The sequence below is a fragment of the Pelecanus crispus genome, chromosome 5 (genome assembly GCF_030463565.1).
Source record: "Pelecanus crispus isolate bPelCri1 chromosome 5, bPelCri1.pri, whole genome shotgun sequence".
NCBI classification, from domain to species: Eukaryota; Metazoa; Chordata; class Aves; order Pelecaniformes; family Pelecanidae; genus Pelecanus; species Pelecanus crispus.
In genome coordinates, this window is record NC_134647.1 from 45,129,961 (window position 1) to 45,149,985 (window position 20,025).

General features: G+C 40.8%; 1 protein-coding gene across 1 annotated transcript in view; it reads left to right on the top strand.

The window, feature by feature from the left end:
• DIP2A (disco interacting protein 2 homolog A) overlaps positions 1-20,025 on the top strand; it is a 146,562-nt gene that overhangs the window by 52,307 nt on the left and 74,230 nt on the right. The window lies entirely within an intron of this gene.

Here is a 20,025-nt window from a genome sequence, read left to right on the forward strand (position 1 = left end):
TTTAAGATCATCCAGTCCAATCATTACACTTAGCATTACCAAGTCCACCACTAAACTAATTAAGGGTAGAGTAGCTATTTCATGTTTCCTGGCTTGGTGGCTGGATCATTTATAATGAAAGTAAAATCTAGGAATCATTAAGATTGGAAAGGACCTCTAAGATCATCAGTCCAATCATCAACCAAACACCACGATGCCCACTAAACCATGTCCCAGAGCGCCACGTCTACCCATTTTTTGAAGACTTCCAGGGATGGTGACTCCACCACCTCTCTGGGCAGCCTGTTCCAATGCTTGTCTACCCTTTCTGTGAAGAAATTTTTCCTAATATGGCTATTATAGAGAAGTGCAGAACAAGAGAAAAGTCCAAAATGTTTTCTTTAACACTTACGTGAAACAAAATCATAGCAGGATAGACAAAAGTTTTATTCTCATGAGTTCTGCTGACTGCTAAGTTGTGGTGTTTTAGAAGAAGTTTTACAGTGTGTATTTGGCATTGAACAGTTAGAAGGCAATCTGGTGTTTCGTCATGGGGTTTCTTAGCGCAGGTTTGTTGTGTTTTTTGTTTTGGGGTTTTTTTGTTTGGGTTTTTTTTTTTTTAAGAACAGCTGTAGCTTTTCCCTCAGCAAATTTATAATACTCTGTAGAGTACGCAGGACATAACTCATCTCTATAAAATGGCTCGATCCTTGCATAAAAGCAGTTTGGATATTTTTTATAAATATTGCAGTGAGCAGCAAGCTCTAGCTTCACCTGCCACAGCTTCTCCTCCTCACACCATTTCTCTCTAAACAATTGTGTCCCTTTTATGTTCAAAATACCCTGTCCTCCAACTAGCATAGTTAAAGATTTTGAGACCAACCTAAGTATGGATTTTGGCTGAGGATTAAGAGTGATGAGAAATGTTCTGTCAATAAACTCTGTCTACTAGAAGGTCATAGAATCATAGAGTCGTTTAGATTGGACTTGATGATCTTAAAGGTCTTTTCCAACAGTTAACCTAACACTACCAAGTCCACCACTAAACCATATCCCTAGGTGCCACATCTGCACGTCTTTTAAATACCTCCAGGGATGATGACTCAGCCACTTCCCTGGGCAGCCTCTTCCAGTGCTTAACAACCCTTTTCATGAAGAAATTTTTCCTAACATCCAATCTAAACCTTCCCTGACACAACTTGAGGACATTTCCTCTCATCCTTTACTTGGGAAAAAGAGACCAACACCCACCCTGCTGCAACCTCCTTTCAGGTAGTTGTAGAGAGTGATAAGGTCTCCCCTCAGCCTCCTTTTCTCCAGGCTAAACAACCCCAGTTCCCTCAGCTGCTCCTCACAGGACTTGTGCTCTAGACCCTTCACCAGCTTCTTTGGACATGCTCCAGCACCTCAATGTCTGTCTTGTAGTGAGGGGCCCAAAACTGAACACAGTATTGGAGGTGCAGCCTCACCAATGCTGAGTACATGAGCCTTTTCCTCATCCTTTGTCACTGTTTCCCCCTGCATCCAATAAAGGTTGGAGATTCTCATTAGCCCTCCTTTTGTTGTTAATGTTCTTATAGAAACATTTTTTATCTTTTTTTACTGCAGTAGCCAGATTAACTTCTAGCTGGGCTTTGGCCCTTCTCATTTTCTCCCTGCATAGCCTCACAACATTCTTGTAGTCCTCCCGAGTTGCCTGCCCCTTCTTCCAAAAGTCATAAACTCTCCTTCTTTTCCCGAGTTCCAGCCAAAGCTCTCTGTTCAGCCAGGCCAGTGGTCTTCCCCACTGGCTCATCTTTTGGCACATGGGGACAGCATGCTCCTGCTCCTTTAAGATTTCCTTCTTCAAGAACATCCAGCTTTCCTGGACTTCTTTGCCCTTCAGGATTGCCTCCCATATCATGTGTTTGGATTTCTGTGTTTTGTTTTAATCTCTCATAACGGTTGATTTACTCTGCCTTCTCTCCTTTCTGTTGATAGCGATTTTTTTTTTTTTAAATTTTTTGCCTTCTCAACCCTTAAACTGAAAGGCTGTTTGCACTAATTGTTCAGGTTTTGAGCTCTCAAGTGTAGCTTAGGAAAGTATACGACTTTGTCTTCCATACTTTCTAAAGTAAGTTTTAAAGCGAGGATGCAGTGTAAAGCACCTTTCTTCCCCTTTTCTGCATGAATACTCCTGGCCCCATGTCATATTCTAACTCTTGGAAAGCAACACTGACTCCTGTGCAGGGTTTCCAAGGGTGTTAGACTGATTAAATTCAGTTGTCTGCTCTAGAAGCCTGCTGTGATACCTGTGTAATTTCCAAAGATGTTCTGTAAAATCCTATTTAGGTAACCTGATCATTCAGGAACTTGCTCAGCTGAAGCGGTGTATGAAACTACAGAATTGACTTGTTAGACAGCTTTGGAAGAAAAAAAATGAGTAGGAAGAATGTGTTAATAACACTTCTTTTACAATTGTTTTCACTGAAGCTTCTCTTTCAAACTTGAGGTGTTCAGGAGTGTTTCATTCAGGATAAGTGACTTCGTATAATCTAGGTTAACACCTTAATGTGCTGGACAATAATTGTAAGAAAGCATGTCCTAAGGAGATGGCAGTGCAATTCAGCATTCTCCTGGTTTGTCTGTGATCTGATACTAGGCTCACCTAAGAATCCTTCAGATTTCCAGCTGCTTAAGAATTTCTCCTTGTTCAGCCAGGTTTTCCCTAATCATCCTAAGAAGTGTTTGAAAATTAGCTGATCCTATGGTTTGTCCTACTTGCTTGATACCACATTTTCTAAGAAATACCAGATTACAGGATTTGTCTACCATTTCTGCCTAGCTTTGCATTGATGACAAGAATCTAGCTTTAATATGCTAAAAAGAGAGTGAGCAGGCTGTTTGCCTCTGAGCACAAAGAATGATACTCTGACAAAAAGACAAAGTTTGCTTAAAACTCTAAGCTGCCTACTTATTTCAGTTTCCTGACATACGTTCCATTAACCTAGTTCTAGCTTGGAATTTTGTTAATTGTCATAGCTTCAGCATGGCTCAGATTAATGTGTGGAAGTCCCAGTGGCTTTGAGCCTGCAATAATTTTTTATGATTAACAATTTGGTCATGGGATTTTTTGTAACGTCCTTTGCTTAGTAGCATTCCTGATAGGATTCATTAAGTTTCCCATTATCCATCAGGTTTTTGCAGACTGATGGATGCCAGCATTTTAGATATGAAGAGTTCTTAGTCTGTGATTTGACTATCCCCAGGACCAATAACTTGTGTCTTTCTAAAGCTGATTTGGTCATCATTTCTGTTCCAAGTAGATGCATTGTCATCTTTTCTCTGCTGGTCTATGAAGTAGAGACTGCTGATCAGTTAATTTTATCTCTTGTTCTTCAGTACTTACTTGAATTTCACAAAACCTGATGTCTCCCTCATAATGCATCAGTGTCTAGCTCTACTTGTTTTGTTATGAAGCTTTAGCTGATAGTACAATTCTGCTGGTTTGTAAGGTTTCTAACAAAGTGTAGGATGGGCAGTGAAAGTATTGAATAAGAAAGAGAATTCCTGGTGAGAGTCAGGAAAGTAGAAAAAGGAGTAATGGGAAAATTGTTTGAAATGAAAGGTTTTGATTACTATAAGTTTATGAAATACAAAATGATTAGAGAACTTGAGGTAGGACTGCGTGTTGATGTGGTACTTGTAAAGACAGAAAAAATGGTGGCACAGGTTTGGAAGCAACTGTGGAAAGAGATGGCTTAAATTCAGAGGAGAAGATGACCATTCTGTGAATCTGCTGTAGGATCTCCAACTGAGACTTGAATGTGGACAGGGTTTTCTACCGTTTTGGGGTAAGTGATTCTTCAGTCTTGTTAGAAATTGGAAATGGATATCTGTAATCACAGCATTCAGATTTACATGGGTAGCTGATGGGATCTTCTTTTAACAAATATTTATGAATCAACAAATTTTATGATCTTTGTGTCTGAAAGCATACTTAAATACTCATAAGATCTGAGTCCTGGAAGTTTAACTTTTCATGTTTTACCTCATCAGTTGCCATGTAAAAACTAATCATGACAACTTCTGCTCTTTCAATGCCATGTAAGATGGATTGGATTAAGTTTCTGCTGCACTGTGTAGCTGAATCGGGGGAACCAAATCATTATACAGTGTTAAATAGCCCCACAGAGGGCTTGGTGAATAGAAAAAGACAGAAGTGGCTGCAAAGCATGTTTTCAATTAACAGTAAAATTAAATACAACATGTTAGTATTCAGGAGTTGCGTTCCTGTAGGCTCTGTTTTGCATTCTAAAATTCTAAACCTGCAGTTATGAAGAGTTAGCGGAAATGTTAGATTTCACCATAAAACTATGTAGTTATGGGGAAATACTAATTAAAATGTGTTATCTTTCACTAATCCAACCAGGTGAACTGTGCAAAAGTAAAAACAAGTGTTGAGCAATAGCAAGCCTTAACAGTGATCAGTTGGTAATCAGTTTCCTCAGTCAATCTCTGCACCCAAATTTCAGATAAAACTCTGAGGAAATAATTAATGAGATCTGTAGGCAACCTGGTATGCTGCTAGGTGAAGATTCTGAGTGATGGTGTCCTGGTTCTGGCTGGGATAGAGTTAATTTTCTTCCTAGTAGCAGGCATAGTGCTGTGTTTTGGATTTAGTAGGAGAAGAATGTTTATAACACACTGATGGTTTTAGTTGTTGCTAAGTACTGCTTATGTTAGTCAAGGGGTTTTCAGCTTCCCATGCTCTGCCAGGTGCACAAGAAACTGGGAGGGGGCGCAGCCAGAATAGTTGATCCAAACTGACCAAAGGGCTATTCCATACCATATGACGTCATGCTCAGTATATAAACTGGGGGGGGGGGGTTGGCCCGGGGGGAGCGATCGCTGCTCGGGAACTGTCTGGGTATCAGTCGGCAGGTGGTGAGCAATTGTATTGTGCATCACTTGCTTTGTATATTATTATTATTATTATCATTATTATATTGTTATTATTATCATTACTATTTTACTTTATTTCAATGATTAAACTGTTCTTATCTCAACCCAGGAGTGTTTCTCACTCTTACTCCTACAATTCTCTTCCCCATCCCATCGGGGTAGGGGGAGTGAGCGAGCGGCTGCGTGGTGCTTAGTTGCTGGCTGGGGCTAAACCACGACAGACGGGTAATGTCAGACACATTGCAAAAATACATTTTCAATGTGGATAGAGCTTGGGTGTAGAAAGGTTCAGAAATAACATGATAAAATGAGCAGTGTTTGCAGTGAAATTTGGTAACTTGCATTCTGGAGTGTACTGTCCTCATGTGGAGCAAATACTGTATTCCCTTCTCCCCTTTTTTTTTTTCCTTGTAGCCAATGTTCATCATTTTTCAGTTGAATTTCAGGAAACTTTTGATGGTTAAAGGAACTGTTTCTTTCTAGAATCACTTTATATTCCCACATGTGGGAATATATCTCAGAATGAGAAACAATACCAGGGATGATGGCAACTCCATAAGCCTCTTTATAAGCAATGATGCTGCTGTGCTTGGGAGAGCAGGTAACTTCTACCTGTGAAGTTACATTTCTCATTGCACTCAAATGTGATATGTTGGTAACTGTAGATTTCTTTTTAGTGGTTGCCATGCCATTACCTGAATTCTGCTGATACTTCAGGCACTTGAAACCATTTCAAAGCTATTTTAACCAAAGGGGAAGATGAAATATGAACCTCAAAGGTTCTGACAGCAACCAGTCAGTCACTTGCAGGTAGTCTGTGTTCCTTTTTGTTAAATACCCTGGAACCATCCTTTGCTACTGTGGTAATTTCCTGCTCACCCACCAGCTGTTTCTGTAGAAAAATGAATATTTTCTGTAGTTTTAAAAGCTTGGTCAGTGTAGCTGTTTTATTTCTCTATATATATTTTTAATATATTTATATTTTATATTTATATAAAATATTTTGTATTTTAATATATAAATATAAATAAAACTACTACACTGTTTTATAATATATAATAATAATAACAGCTGCTATATAATTATATATATATAGAATATATATATATATTGCCGGGGAAGATTATGGAGAGGTTCATATTGAGTGAGCTCAACAGGCAAGTGCAGGTCAACCAGGGGATCAGGACCAGCCAGCATGGGTTCATGAAAGGCAGGTCCTGCTTGACCAACCTGATCTCCTTTTATGACCTGGTGGCCCGCCTGGTGGATGAAGGAAAGGCTGTGGACATCATTTACCTGGACTTTAGCAAAGCTTTTGACACCGTCTCCCACAATATTCTCCTTGGGAAGCTGGCAGCTCAGGGCTTGGACGGGCGTAGTCTTCGCTGGGTAAAAAACTGGTTGGGTGGCCAAGCCCAGAGAGTAGTTGTAAATGGAGTTAAGTTCAGTTGGCAGCTGGTCACGAGCGGTGTTCCCCAGGGCTCAGTTTTGGGGCCAGCCTTGTTTAATATCTTTATCGATGATCTGGATGAGGGGATTGAGTGCACCCTCAGTAAGTTTGCAGATGACACCAAACTGGGTGGGAGTGTCAATCTGCTGGAGGGTAGGATGGCCCTGCAGAGGGACCTGGACAGGCTGGACCAATGGGCCGAGGCCAACTGTATGAGGTTTAACAAGGCCAAGTGCCGGGTCCTACACTTCGGTCACAACAACCCCATGCAACGCTACAGGCTTGGGGAAGAGTGGCTGGAAAGCTGCCTGGCGGAAAAGGACTTGGGGGTGTTGGTAGACAGCTGGCTGAACATGAGCCAGCAGTGTGCCCAGGCGGCTAAGAAGGCTAACAGCATCCTGGCTTGTATCAGGAATAGTGTAGCCAGCAGGAGCAGGGAGGTGATTGTTCCCCTGTACTCGGCGCTGGTGAGGCCGCACCTGGAATACTGTGCCCAGTTTTGGGCCCCTCAATACAAGAAAGACATTGAGGTGCTGGAGCGTGTCCAGAGAAGGGCGACGAAGCTGGTGAAGGGTCTGGAGCACAGGTCATATGAGGAGCAGCTGAGGGAACTGGGGTTGTTTAGCCTGGAGAAGAGGAGGCTGAGGGGAGACCTTATCGCTCTCTACAACTACCTGAAAGGAGGTTGTAGTGAGGTGAGTGTTGGTCTCTTCTCCCATGTAGTTAGCCATAGGACGAGAGGAAATGGGCTTAAGCTGTGCCAGGGGAGGTTTAGGTTGGAAATTAGGAAAAATTTCTTCACGGAAAGGGTGGTCAAGAATTGGAACAGGCTGCCCAGAGAGGTGGTGGAGTCACCATCCCTGGAAGTGTTCCAAAAACGGGTAGATGTGGCACTTGGGGACATGGTTTAGTCTAGTCTACCCTTGATTGGTTTAAAGTAGACTTGGTAGTGTGGGTTAATGGTTGGACTGGATGATCTTAAAGGTCTTTTCCAACCTAAACGATTCTATGATTCTATATTTATTTTTTATTTGCCTGTGTTTTACCTGTTTTCTTCCTAGTTCTTGAATGTTTCAGGAGTCAGATTTTCCTGATCTAAATGTGTTTTCAGTTGAGAAAACTCAATAATAGGATTTGAGGCCAGCTGTCACATTGTAGATAAGTTGTCAAATCCCAGTGGGATCAGACCAGTGCCTTGAGCACCTGTATTCCCTTGAGGCACACCTTCCATTCTGGTATTGGATTTCTAGGTTGACCACTGTGTTCATTCATAAACTCGGGGACCTCTTCCTAGCTAAGGCACCCCAGGGTCATCAGGGCTTGAATGCCCTGTATTTCTGGAGAATGAAAGTTGTGTGTAAGCTTTCCTTTCCTTGATTTTGCCATTTGTGAGAACAGTTAGAATAAATTCCAAGATTATTCTGAGGAAATCCAAGATCATTCTGAGGTAGTCCAAGACAGATCTTGGTGTGGTAGCTAGAACCAACATGGGAGAGCTCTGCTGGCAAAAGAAAAAGAAAATTCCAGAGATTGTCTTGGGCAACATAAGTGGTTTTTTAAAGTACTTAAAGAAATCGTTTGTCAGAAGAACCTGCTAGGACCTGTTGATCTTAAAGATTCAAGAACACTTCCGAGCCAAAGCAGAAGAAATGAGATAAAATCAAACATGAAAAATACATTGGTTGATTTTCATCTGATCCTGAGACGATGGAAAAGACCATTGACTTGAAGGTAATTGCTTCAGCTTGAGGCCGTACTTCTGCAGTCAGTAGTGGATCTGCACCAAATCATCCAATAATACAGACTTGTTCTGCATCAGTGACATGATTGTAATTAGCCACAGCACATAATGGTCTGTTCCTGTTAGCTTTCTTATGTCAAGTCTGATTACCAAATCAGATGTTAGATGTTAGAAATCAGATGTTAGAAACAAATTTGGTACAAGAAGAAACAGTCAGTGCCAAATTAAAACATACTGTTTCACCCCTTGCTGCCTCTGATTGTCTCATCAGCCATCAGGTTTCACATAAAAGTTCCAAATATCTATCTTCATCTTGAGCAAGTAAATTTTTAAGATTGTTGCTTTTATGGATGAATCGTGAAAGAAAATACATTAATCATAGTGCAACTGCCACTGCTGCTTATCTATTAGTGACAATATAACATATAAAGAAAACAAAAATAGATATGTAAATACTAAATCAGATGTGCTTCTGCTTTATAAACTTGAAAAAACACACATTCTTCATTTTCCTCTGAGAGCTGTTATTTACAGGACATGGTGTGTTTGTCAGTGGTAAGTACTAGTCCAGATTAATGGTAGTTTTGAGAAAGCTTACCTGAGTGAAATCTGATATAAAGTACGACCTAGAAAACCCAAGGTATTTAGGTCAAGCTTCTTGTATTACTGTTCAAAAAAAAAAAAAAAAACCATGAAAAAAACCCAGGCTGTGAGCATGTGAAGCTTTGCCTATCTTTTGTTGAGAGCTAACGTCAGCTTGCTGTCCTGGAATTTTCCTGTGGTGGATTAAATTTAGAGACTTGCACCTGTCCAGTGTACTTTTTCATAGAGTAGTAGCATAACTAGTGAGAACAAAAATCCCTGAATTGATTGGCATTAACAAAATATTATTTCTAATATTCAGGATTTAAAAAAAAAAAAAAAAAAGGCAAAAAACCCCAAACCACTGTATGACAGCCAATCACATGTTATTTTATTGAGTTAAACGTGATGCTAAATGTTGCATTTTATAAATATCAAGTAACCTGAGCATATAGCTTCTTTTTAATACAGCAAAACCTTGCCTCTGAGTATTGCAAGATCCAATTGTCATTCAGTGGTATCAGTTAAGCCATCTTTTCATAGTGCTTTAATCTGAGGCAAATCAACACATACAGACACATCTTTCACTTCTGTTACTAATGCTGTCTTATATGTAAGTTGGAGAATAATTAAGATTAAATAGTCATAAAGGAAACAAGCTGATCATATTTTTTTTTATTAAAACATGTGGTTCTTCAGATTTTTTAAAATAAGGACAAGTGATTTCAGGTTGTACTTTCATAGATCTCTAAGGAGCTCTTTGAAGCCTAAACCAGAAATGCTATTCAGTCAGTGTCCTTTACTCATTTGTATGTTCCCAAGAGCTGGTATTTTCTACTGCATCAACATCTTTGTCAATGAGGGCTTTATAAAGGTGGTTTGAAATTTTAAAGCACCGTGAGTATCATTAGTGCTTGTGAGCCATATAATACAAAGAAATTTTGCCAACAGCAGTTTTGTAAGCAGAGAAATGTTCTACTAGCTGGTATGTCTGGTAAAAGTGAAGTACATACAGATGCACAGGAATTGTATGATAAAGGAATTATATCTGAAATCAAGGGGTTTTTCCTCCTCTTCTTGTCTACTTTGTCCCAGCTGTTACTGGTTCTAATAAAAGGTACTGTATTTCTGCATAAACTTTGATATGATTTGATTTGCTGTTTCCTCTGCTCCAGTTTATCACTTATGGCTTTCCTTTGTTTGGGTCCTTAAACCCCAAAAATATTAAAGAGCATGTAAGGTGTTACTCCTTTTTCTCATGTTGTTATTCTTGAAAACAAATTAACTGACTTTGACTTCAAGGGACAGTTAGTTACAGTGTGTGGGGGGGTCATTATGTGCAAGCAGATCAGGGGAAGAGTTTATTCTTCAAGGGTTATGTAAGCTGGATGGCTGCCCCAAAGAATCATGTTGCAAAACTCCTCAAAATATTTGCAGAAGGGTGTGGTAATGGGAAATATGAATTAGTTAGCTTAACAGCTGATAGGTTTGATGAAGGGCTTATTGTCAGCAAACCTTCAGATAGGAGTACTTGCCAACTTTTCTAGCTCATTTAGAGTTTTCCCCTTTGCTTAAAACCTAGTGTTAGTAACTACATCCTGACCCATTCCTTGGGTACTGTCTGAACAAGGGAAAGCAACCGTAAAATCCCAGTTCCTTTCCATTTTGATGTGTTGTGCTGAGTAGGAAATTGGTGTTGGCTATTAGGCGAGGGATTTCTGCTCTGAACATGTGCAGGTGCTACTTCATCCTTCCTATGTTAGTGTATTTCTGCTGAAATTCCCACTGGAGAAGTTGAGATGCAAGACTGGAATGGGAGATGGTCCCATGTAGGTGTTTCTGGCTCTTGCCTGTAGCACAAGTCCCTCTTCTCCGTCATCTCCTAGGCAGTACTGCAGGAACATTAGTTTTGGTAAAGCTTCAGCAAAAGATTCCTGAAGGAGACTTTTAGGGGGGAAAGAAAAAAAATATAGAGAGAATGGGGACCCTCCCTGAAAGGGAAAAGACAACTGCATTGTAAAGGAAAATCATATTTTGCTTGGAGGGAAGGGGAGGAGACATTCAAAAGTGGTATCTCTCAAACAGAAGACAAGACTGTCATCTAATTTGTGAGGTGAAGCCAGGGGATAGTGTCTGCCGTGATTGTTAATTTTGCTTCCTTATGCTTGTAGATGCTCTGTTGCTTACTGTGCCGTTGGTTATTCTTCCAGAAGCTTATCTGTTTCAATTAACTGGAAACTTTTTTTTTTTTGTTCCACAGTTTTCTGAGGTACATGTTGTCTCCATCTCCTGGTGTAATTCTGTGTCTTTTACCAGGAATGATTTTGCTACCATTAAGGTGCTAGTCTTCAGCTTCCTCTCTAAACAGTTCAAATTGTAATTCCAAAACCTCTTTCCTACCTTACTGGTGTCTACATGAGCTCTTACTGCTGGTTCATCTCCAATATTTTGCAAGACCATGTTCAGATATGTTGTGAGAACTTTTCACCTTTACACCCAGGTGGCAAGTCAACACACAGTCTGACACTGTCAGAAATCTAGACAGTTTGTTCATGGTGGAAACACCTAACACAGTAGTTTCCCTTTTTCTTGCCCCTAGAGACGTTATCTGTCAATTCAAAAGTAAATCTGGCCATCTTATCAAGCAGACACATTATGGAATAATTTATCTTCATTAGGTTGCTGCCATCTTGCCATGGAAACTTTTCTCCTCCATTAGGGCTGCTAATATGGAAACAGGATTTCTCTGTGATGCCCCTGACTTATCTTGCTGAACCTCTTTTTCTCTTCAGTGGCCAATTACATTCATGTGTCAATGAAACTTGACTCCCTGAGGTTTCTGTCTGTTTTGGTAAACTGGATCTGAAGTGTGAGGACCTTTGGCCAGCTGCACCATGTGGTGATATCCATCATCCTTGGTAGCTTGCTTTCTTCTTTTCTAATTAGTGTGCTTGGCTCAGCTAATATAACCAAATTTGTGTAAGTGACGTGGCGAACATCAACTTGAAAGTTGATAGCCAAGCAAGGAGTATTTTAACAGGAATATTGCAAGGTCCAGGGACTGAATTGTCCCATTGCTCTCTGCTGGAGCTGGGTGCTGCATAGCCAGACGTCTTCCTCTGATTGCTGTGCTTTACCTGCTGTTCCCTGCTCCTATTATTGATTTTGGTAACTCTCTACCACGGGGACTTTTCATATCTGGCTTCTGCTTCTTTTACTGCCTGCTTTGATTAGAACCGTGCTGCATGGCACTAACATAATTTATATTAATTTGTGCTGTGACTGATAGGCAGGATCAGCTTACCTTAGGAGAGCTGGGCTACTTGTGAAACATCTCCTGAGCTGCTGCTTAGAATGGACTATTATTTTGAGAAAGAACAGTTCTAGCTAATGACACATGGATGTTCTGCTTACCCTGCTTACCGGTCTTGTCATAATGTCTAAATAAGCATGTCTCTTGGCATGGGTATTTTCATTAAGGCAGTTTAGCTTCCTGGCTAGTATTTAGATTCATTGAATTTTTAACAAGTGTCTTCTATGCTTTTGTATTTTTTTGCTGCTGTTGTATGCTTCCTTTAATGTAAAGCAATAATGCCCTTAAAATTGTTTCAGTTTCTCCAAGTGGAAAATTACGAGCTGAAATTTACTTCCTGGAGTACAAGGAAATGTTATAGAACAGTGGAAGATTGTCAAGCATAATGCATGTATATAATGCCTATTACTATTTTTTTTAACTCATTTTTTAATATCTTATTCTGGATAATAAATTATATTGGATAGACCCTTCATAGAATGCTTTGGGTTGGAAGGGACCCTTAGAGATCATCTAGCCCAACCTTCCCTGCAGTGAGCAGGGACAGCTTTAACTAGATCAGGTTGCTCAGAGCCCCATCCAACCTGACCTTGAATGTTTACTGGGATGGGGCCTCTACCACCTCTCTGGGCAACCTGTTCCAGTGCTTGACCACCCTCACTGTAAAAATTTTCTTCCTCATATCCAGTCTAAATCTATCCTCCTTTAGTTTAAAACCATTATTCCTTGTCCTGTCACAACAGGCCTTGCTAAAAAGATTGTCCCCATCCTTCCTATAGGCCCCCTTTAAGTACTGAAAGGCTGCAATAAGGTCTCCCCGCAGCCTTCTCTTCTCCAGGCTGAACAACCCCAGCTCTCTCAGCCTGTCCTCGTAGGAGAGGTGCTCCAGCCCTCGGATGGTTTTTGTGGCCCTCCTCTGGACCCACTCCAACAGGTCCATGTCCTCCTTGTGCTGAGGGCTCAAGAGCTAGACGCAGTACTCCAGGTGAGGTCTCAGCAGAGCAGAGTGGAGGGGCAGAATCACCTCCCTTGACCTACTGGCCACACTTCTTTTGATGCGGCCCAGGATACGTTTGGCTTTCTGGGCTGCAAGCGCACATTGTTGGCTCATGTCCAGCTTTTTGTCCACCAGTACCCCCAAGTCCTTGTCTCTAGGGCTGCTTTCAATCCCTTCATCCCCCAGCCTGTACTGATACCGGGGGTTGCCCCGTCCCAGGTGCAGGACCTTGCACTTGGCCTTGTTGAACCTCATGAGGTTCACACAGGCGCACCTCTCCAGCTTGTCCAGGTCCCTTTGGATGACATCTTGTCCTTCTGGCGTCTCAACCGCACCACTCACCTTGGTGTCGCCTGCAAACTTGCTGAGGGTGCACTCAATCCCACTGTCTATATCATCGATGAAGTAAATACTAATCAGCAGCGGTCCCAGTACGGGCTCCTGAGGGACTCCACTTGTCACCGGTCTCCATTTGGACATCGAGCCATTGACCACTACCCTCTGGATGCGACCATCCAGGCAATTCCTTATCCACCAAACAGTCCACCCATCAAATCCATATCTCCCCAATTTAGAGAGAAGGATGTTATGGGGGACTGTGTCGAAGGATTTACAGTTCAGTTTCACTGACCCGGAAGATGTGAACACGTAGGTCGTTTCAGATCTTGAAGACAAAAATGTGTGCACTGGGTAATATGTCCTGGAATGTGGTATGACAGCAAAGAATGATAAAATTGAACTATGACCTGAGTGAGGACTGGATGCTTAATAACTGAAGTGAGGCTTCTGAGACCAAAAAGTAAAGAGAGGTCCTCAGTCCTCAGATACCAGTCTCTTGAGGAATAATTTCCATTTAGTCTCCTGCCTGAAGTTCTGTATGAGAAGATCTGGAACTCAGCATACGTGTTTCATGTAAAACTTTAGCATCTCAGGTCATTTTTGTGAGAAGAGTTTGCTTTTCTTCCTTTACAGTTCAGTGGGAAATAACTGTATCAAATGCTATTCAAAGAAATCTGGAATTAATATGACTGTTATTGTGGAACTGTACTTAAGTTAGGTATGCATTAGCACAGCTGCGCAGCTTTGCTTGAGAAGACTGAGGAGTACAAGGTAACCTAGTGATGGTGCAATTAAGGGGTTACACACAGATACTTCATGTGAAGGTGCTACACAACTATGTATCCCTTCTGCTATGATGTATGAAGCGGTACTAAGGGGGAAGGAGAAGCTATTTCCAGCACACCTGGCCATGCCCCTGCTCCTTGCATACATTAAATGACTGAAAAACCTGCCAGGAAACATCTTACCTATTCTTATAGACTACCTGTCTCTAATTAGGAAACTCCTGAAGCTCCCTCTCCTTTTGGGCAGGCAGAGGCAGAGGGAACTAAGAAATACTGCAGTTCTTGGCAAAAACCTCCCTCATTTTGGTAGGGGCCCTACATGAGTGTGGGTGGTAAACAGACCACAAGGGAGAAACATGAACAGAAGGTCTGTAGGGCTTGAATCCATGGAGAGGGAGTAGAAACCAGAGGCAGGATTGGAGGAGATGGGCTGAAGAGCCTGGGGGTGGAGGGGCAGTAAGGGAAGGAGCGTGCTGCAGATTGGGTGGCTAGCCGTGGTCTTTGGGCAGAGCTGGGTGTGGAGGAGACAGCAGAGAGGGACTAGACCAGGGCTGGATAGACCAAAAGGCTGGCCTAGAGCCAGACCAGGAGTTTCCGACACTTGTTTTATTTTCTGCCTTGTCACACCCCTTTTTCTTTCTTTTAGTGCTTTGAACCTGGTTGTCGTCTTTTGTTCCTTTCTTATTTCTAGATCCAGTTCAACAGCTGCAGAAAGGTTTAAAAGTGTATGAAAAGCCTAAAATTTCCTCTTTGGCCTACTCTTCCCTTCTCCTGTCTGCAAAGCTCTTTAATATGATATGTCATCTTCTGCAGACTGTGCATGTTTGGATGCATGATACGTAACTGGGTAGCAATGAAAGTAAAACCAAGATGAGGGAGTTGTTGCCATGCTCTTTTAACTCCTTTGGTTTTACTTTTCAGTTCACCATTAAAACTTGGAAGAGAATACTTTTGAAAGGTTCAGCTAGTAAACTGATAAAACTTACATAAATTAACCTAGTTTAGAACTGAAATTACTTTGTCTGAATTCCTGTTTTGGGAGATGAATTTAAAGATAAGTCGTTCTGCAAAGGTCATCAGATTTGAATGTCTAATAGCTGTTTCAAATAAGAGTTTGCTGAGACATTGGTGAAAGTCATTAAAAAATATTTAGTTTGATGTTAAGATATCACACCTTATGCAGATGAGATGAAGGAGGCAACAGGGCAACTGCTCTGCATGTGGGTTGTCCAGGAGAGTCCTGTAGCAACAAAGTTTGTGCTTTTGCTAAGTATGTGTTTGAAATTTTTATCTCTGCCTATCTGATGCCAGATGTGTTTAGCTAGGTATCCTCCCCAGCAATGCTAGCAAAGAGTCTTCATTGTACTGTCAACTGTTCAGTGCTCTTATAGTAAAATAATATTGACTTATATAAATCAAAATTGCTGGAAGTGTGTCATGGTTTAGCCCCAGCCAGCAACTAAGCACCACGCAGCCGCTCGCTCACTCCCCCCTACCCCGATGGGATGGGGGAGAGAATTGTAGGAGTAAGAGTGAGAAACACTCCTGGGTTGAGATAAGAACAGTTTAATCATTGAAATAAAGTAAAATAGTAATGATAATAGTAACAGTATAATAATGATAATAATAATGATACACAAAGCAAGTGATGCACAATGCAATTGCTCACCACCCGCCGACCGATACCCAGACAGTTCCCGAGCAGCGATTGCTGCTCCCTGGCCACCCCCCCCCAGTTTATATACTGAGCATGACGTCATATGGTATGGAATAGCCCTTTGGTCAGTTTGGATCAACTATTCTGGCTGTGCCCCCTCCCAGTTTCTTGTGCTCCTGGCAGAGCATGGGAAGCTGAAAAAGTCCTTGACTAGCATAAGCAGTACTCAGCAACAACTAAAAACATCAGCATGTTATCAACATTCTTCTCCTACTAAATCCAAAACACAGCACTATGCCTGCTACTAGGAAGAAAATTAACTCTATCCCAGCCGAAACCAGGACAAAGTGTCAGTGTTAGTCTTGATTCTCCAGTGTTAGTGGATGGAAAAATACAGTTATAATTCAAATATCAACTTTAATTTTATCCTGTAGAAACAAATTGTTCAGTTAATTGGAACAAGCAGTCTCTTTAAGATGACGTTTCATTCTTGCTAGCTTTGGGTAAGAAAAATGGACAAAATACAGTGATAGTGGATCAAGAGTCTTTAGTGTATACTTCTTAAAATGTTATTTTTGTAAAGATCCTCAGTCTGAATGGGGGGGAGTTAGCCTAATTATCCAGCTGCTTTTGCTGAAGGCTAAGGTAGTGATTTGCATAGTACCAGAATAAATTAACAAGTTCACCAAGCTTGTAGAACAGGATTTTTCTGGCATATAATTGTGTAGCCTAAGAGTTAGATGCAATATCTTACTATTTTTTATCGAAAGTGATAGTTTTTGGAGTCATCCTTGGTATTTTTTCACTATGATGTGAAACCTTGTTTGAGAAGGCAAAAAGGGAGAATCAACCTGAAGAAACACAGTTGTGGTTTCTGACAGTGCCACTGATTTTGAGCCTCACCCTAATTTAAAGGGAACTTCTGAGGTTCACTGATACATATTTAATCACAGTACAGCTGCGCTAACTCTTATCCACAAAAATCTGTTCCATAAGTGCTGGAGGAGGAGACAGTTCTGGTTTTGGAGTTGGTTTCATGCACTCTTAGGTTTATTTGGGGTCCCTTCTCTTTCCCCCTCCCTCTGTCCCCAGTACTGGTGTGGCCAAATAGCAATGCTGAAGTTACACATTGCTTGGAAGCATCCCATATGCAGCTTGTCATCTGCTGATTGGTTATTCCAGTTAGCTTGTTTTCTGTCTTATTTTCCCCATATGTTCAAGGGCTAAACGCTTGTGCCAGATGCAGCAGTGTCATTGATCACAAATTATGATGACCACCTTTGCCAGGCTCATGGAATCAGAGTGGGGAAAGGGGCTTGGCTGTGGTCTTATGAGTCCTGATTCCAAGGGTCTGTAGGTACTTGCTTACATACCAGCTACAGGAGTTCAAAATGGGCATTCATGGGCTATACTGTGCCCAGAGAGACAGGTTTGGAAAGCTGGGTACTGAATGATAGGACTGGAAAAAAGTAAGGAATTATGAGTAGAGCATTAATCTCTTCTTCACTTACAACTAATAACCCTCTTCTGGAGGGAAAAAAATGGCACAAAAAAATAATCTCCTGCTCTTTTGTTGCCTTCTTCACCCAAGGTCCCTTGTGACAAGATCACACAAAATTGACCTGATGTTTGGCACATTGACCTTCCTAATGCAGATATGCTGTTGTCTGAAAATTTCATAAACAGGCAGTCTATTTTAGGAAGACTCTCAGCTTAGCTGTTTGTCCCATTCTCTTTTTCACCACCTTAGTTATCGCATTACCCATTTGCATCTGCTCTTTTTTTGGCTCAGGCTTTGTGGAGATGACTTGCCTGAATCTTTCTAACAAAATATGAAGTTGTTGTTTACTGTTTGCAGATCGACAAATCTCGCTGGACTCTTGACTTGTGGTTATGTAAAACTTTTGTTCATGTGAAATGTAAAACACCATTCTCAAGTGTTTTCACTGCTCTTCCAGTATGAGATATGTTGAATCAATTCAGTTGGTAGACTAAATTTGCTTTTCTTTCAGAAAAAGAACTCTGCTAAAGTGTTTCAGGGAATGATACTGCTTTATGTTGGGTAGCGTTGAAGCATCATATGCTTACTCAGCTCCATGTTCAACTGCTCTCCATTTTGGACACTTCAGTTTCTTTACTGGCCTGTCTCATTTCCTGTATCGGGAAATGCATTTGATGTTACTTAGTTTGTCATCTACTTCAAAAGCTTTACTTTTGGAGAGTAGGAAAACTCCAGTAGGTGAGAATATGTTTGTTCTTTCTGTACAGCAAATTGTAAAGGACAGGACCATGTCTCTGGAGTCGAATTAATTTCTAAAAGCTGAGATCGGTGTGATTTATTAAATGTTCCTTCCTTTTCTATTACTTAGGCTAATATTTCCCCACACACACACATCCTCCCCAAACCCATGGCTAACTCAAGGTTGCCTTCTCAACATCCAGAGGGGTTAACTCTCAGCTGCAAATGGGGATGGAAAAGGGATTATGGAGAGCATTCACCTAGTGGTGTTAACAGATACCTAAGAAAGCTGATGTACAGCAACTGATCCAGTCAGGAAGATGATAAAACACTTTTCCTGAGGATATTATATTTAAAGAGAGCATTTGAAAGTTTGTTTTGGTTAGTTGAGGTAGAACTGGTATATTTAATTCAATTACTGTTTGAAAACTTACATTTCAGATGTGAAGACCATGTCTTACTGAAAGGTCTTAATAAAAATCTCTTATGATTGCTAGATTTATTAATAATTAATTACCAATTTCTTTCCTGGTACACACTTGGGGAAGGGGAGGGAACAGAAACCCCTTGAGAGGAAGAGAAATCCTTTCTTACTTGTTAAAGAAAGAGCTTTATTTCCAAGGGAACTGGCATGGATTCCTCTTGAGTGATGTCTTCAGTTCAGTGAAAGCTGCTTTCTGTAAATACCTGCATTTTGAAAATGTTGTTTCTAGTTCTAGGAAGACTTGAGGGCAGGTAGGAAAGCAGAAGCTCTTCAAGGGAAGGAAAGAGTACAATGGAGGATATACTCATCCCTATATATGATACAAGAGCTAGAAACATAGTAAACTTGGTGCAGCAGACTTATATGGTTAAGGAAGTTTACTATTAAACACAACACTAAGCCAAATAGCCACATAAGATCATAAATTTATGGTAGGTTCATACAAAAAAACCCCTTCCAACTACAATGTAATTTTACATCTGTTGTACTTGGTATGTAGTGGCTATTGCACTTTCTGAAGGTGATCATTCACTGGTCTTAAAACAGTACAAACTGAAGAGAGTAATTCTTTATTCCCTATGTTCCTCTGGCTTCTTCTGGCTGTGTGTGATGTTGTATCCTCAGAGAGCACCTGCAGAGGTTTGAGGTCTTCGTTTTGTACTTCAAACATAGATATATAATAGGTGAGAAAATAAAATTGCAAGTGTAAGTGCCTAGCTCAAATTTGTATAGCCCTTGCAGATGTAACAAAAGCCAGCAGAGAGTCTCATTGTTTTGGGGGGTTGATGAGTGATACGGAATATTTAATAGTTACTGTCCACCCTTTGATTTCTTATTTTTGCTATGCTAGAATGTAAAGGCGAGATTCATCTTCCTGAACGTTAGCCAGCCTAAAGGTAGGCACCTGCTCTAGGTTATTTGTCTAGAGCCCTGTTCTAGACAGGTGCAGAGGAAACAACTAGAGAGTGGTTCAGTTCCTCTTATTTTCGTTACCCTTTATGGCGATGGGAAGATCTGTAATCCTGTAATAAGTATATAAAGTACCCAGCCAGCCTAGATTAGAGCAGTAGCTTTTAGACAGCTGAAGCTGACAGAGTAATTCTGCCCTTAATATCTGTACAGTTTTACTAGAGAATTGCGGAGTTTTTGTAAAATGTGAATCATCTGAGTATTGTCCTATTAAATGGTAATAGATTAAACAGATACTCACATTCCTAAACTTTACTCAAATTAGCTGTCTTGTGTTTAGACTCAAAAGAAATTTGACAGAATAGTTCAAGTTTTATTTTAAAGAGTATCATCTTGTCTCTTCAAGATCTCCAGGTCCAATGTGCAATTGTAACCATCTCTGCAGCATTACTCTTCATGTCTAGCAGTTAAGCTGGGAGAGGATTGGTTCCCTCTCCTCCACGTGCATCTGGCATACAGAACACATAATGACAAATGACTGTAAACTCCTGCAAGGAGCAAAGGAGTTTTTCTGTTATTCAGAAATGTTTCTTATCTTCTGTGTGA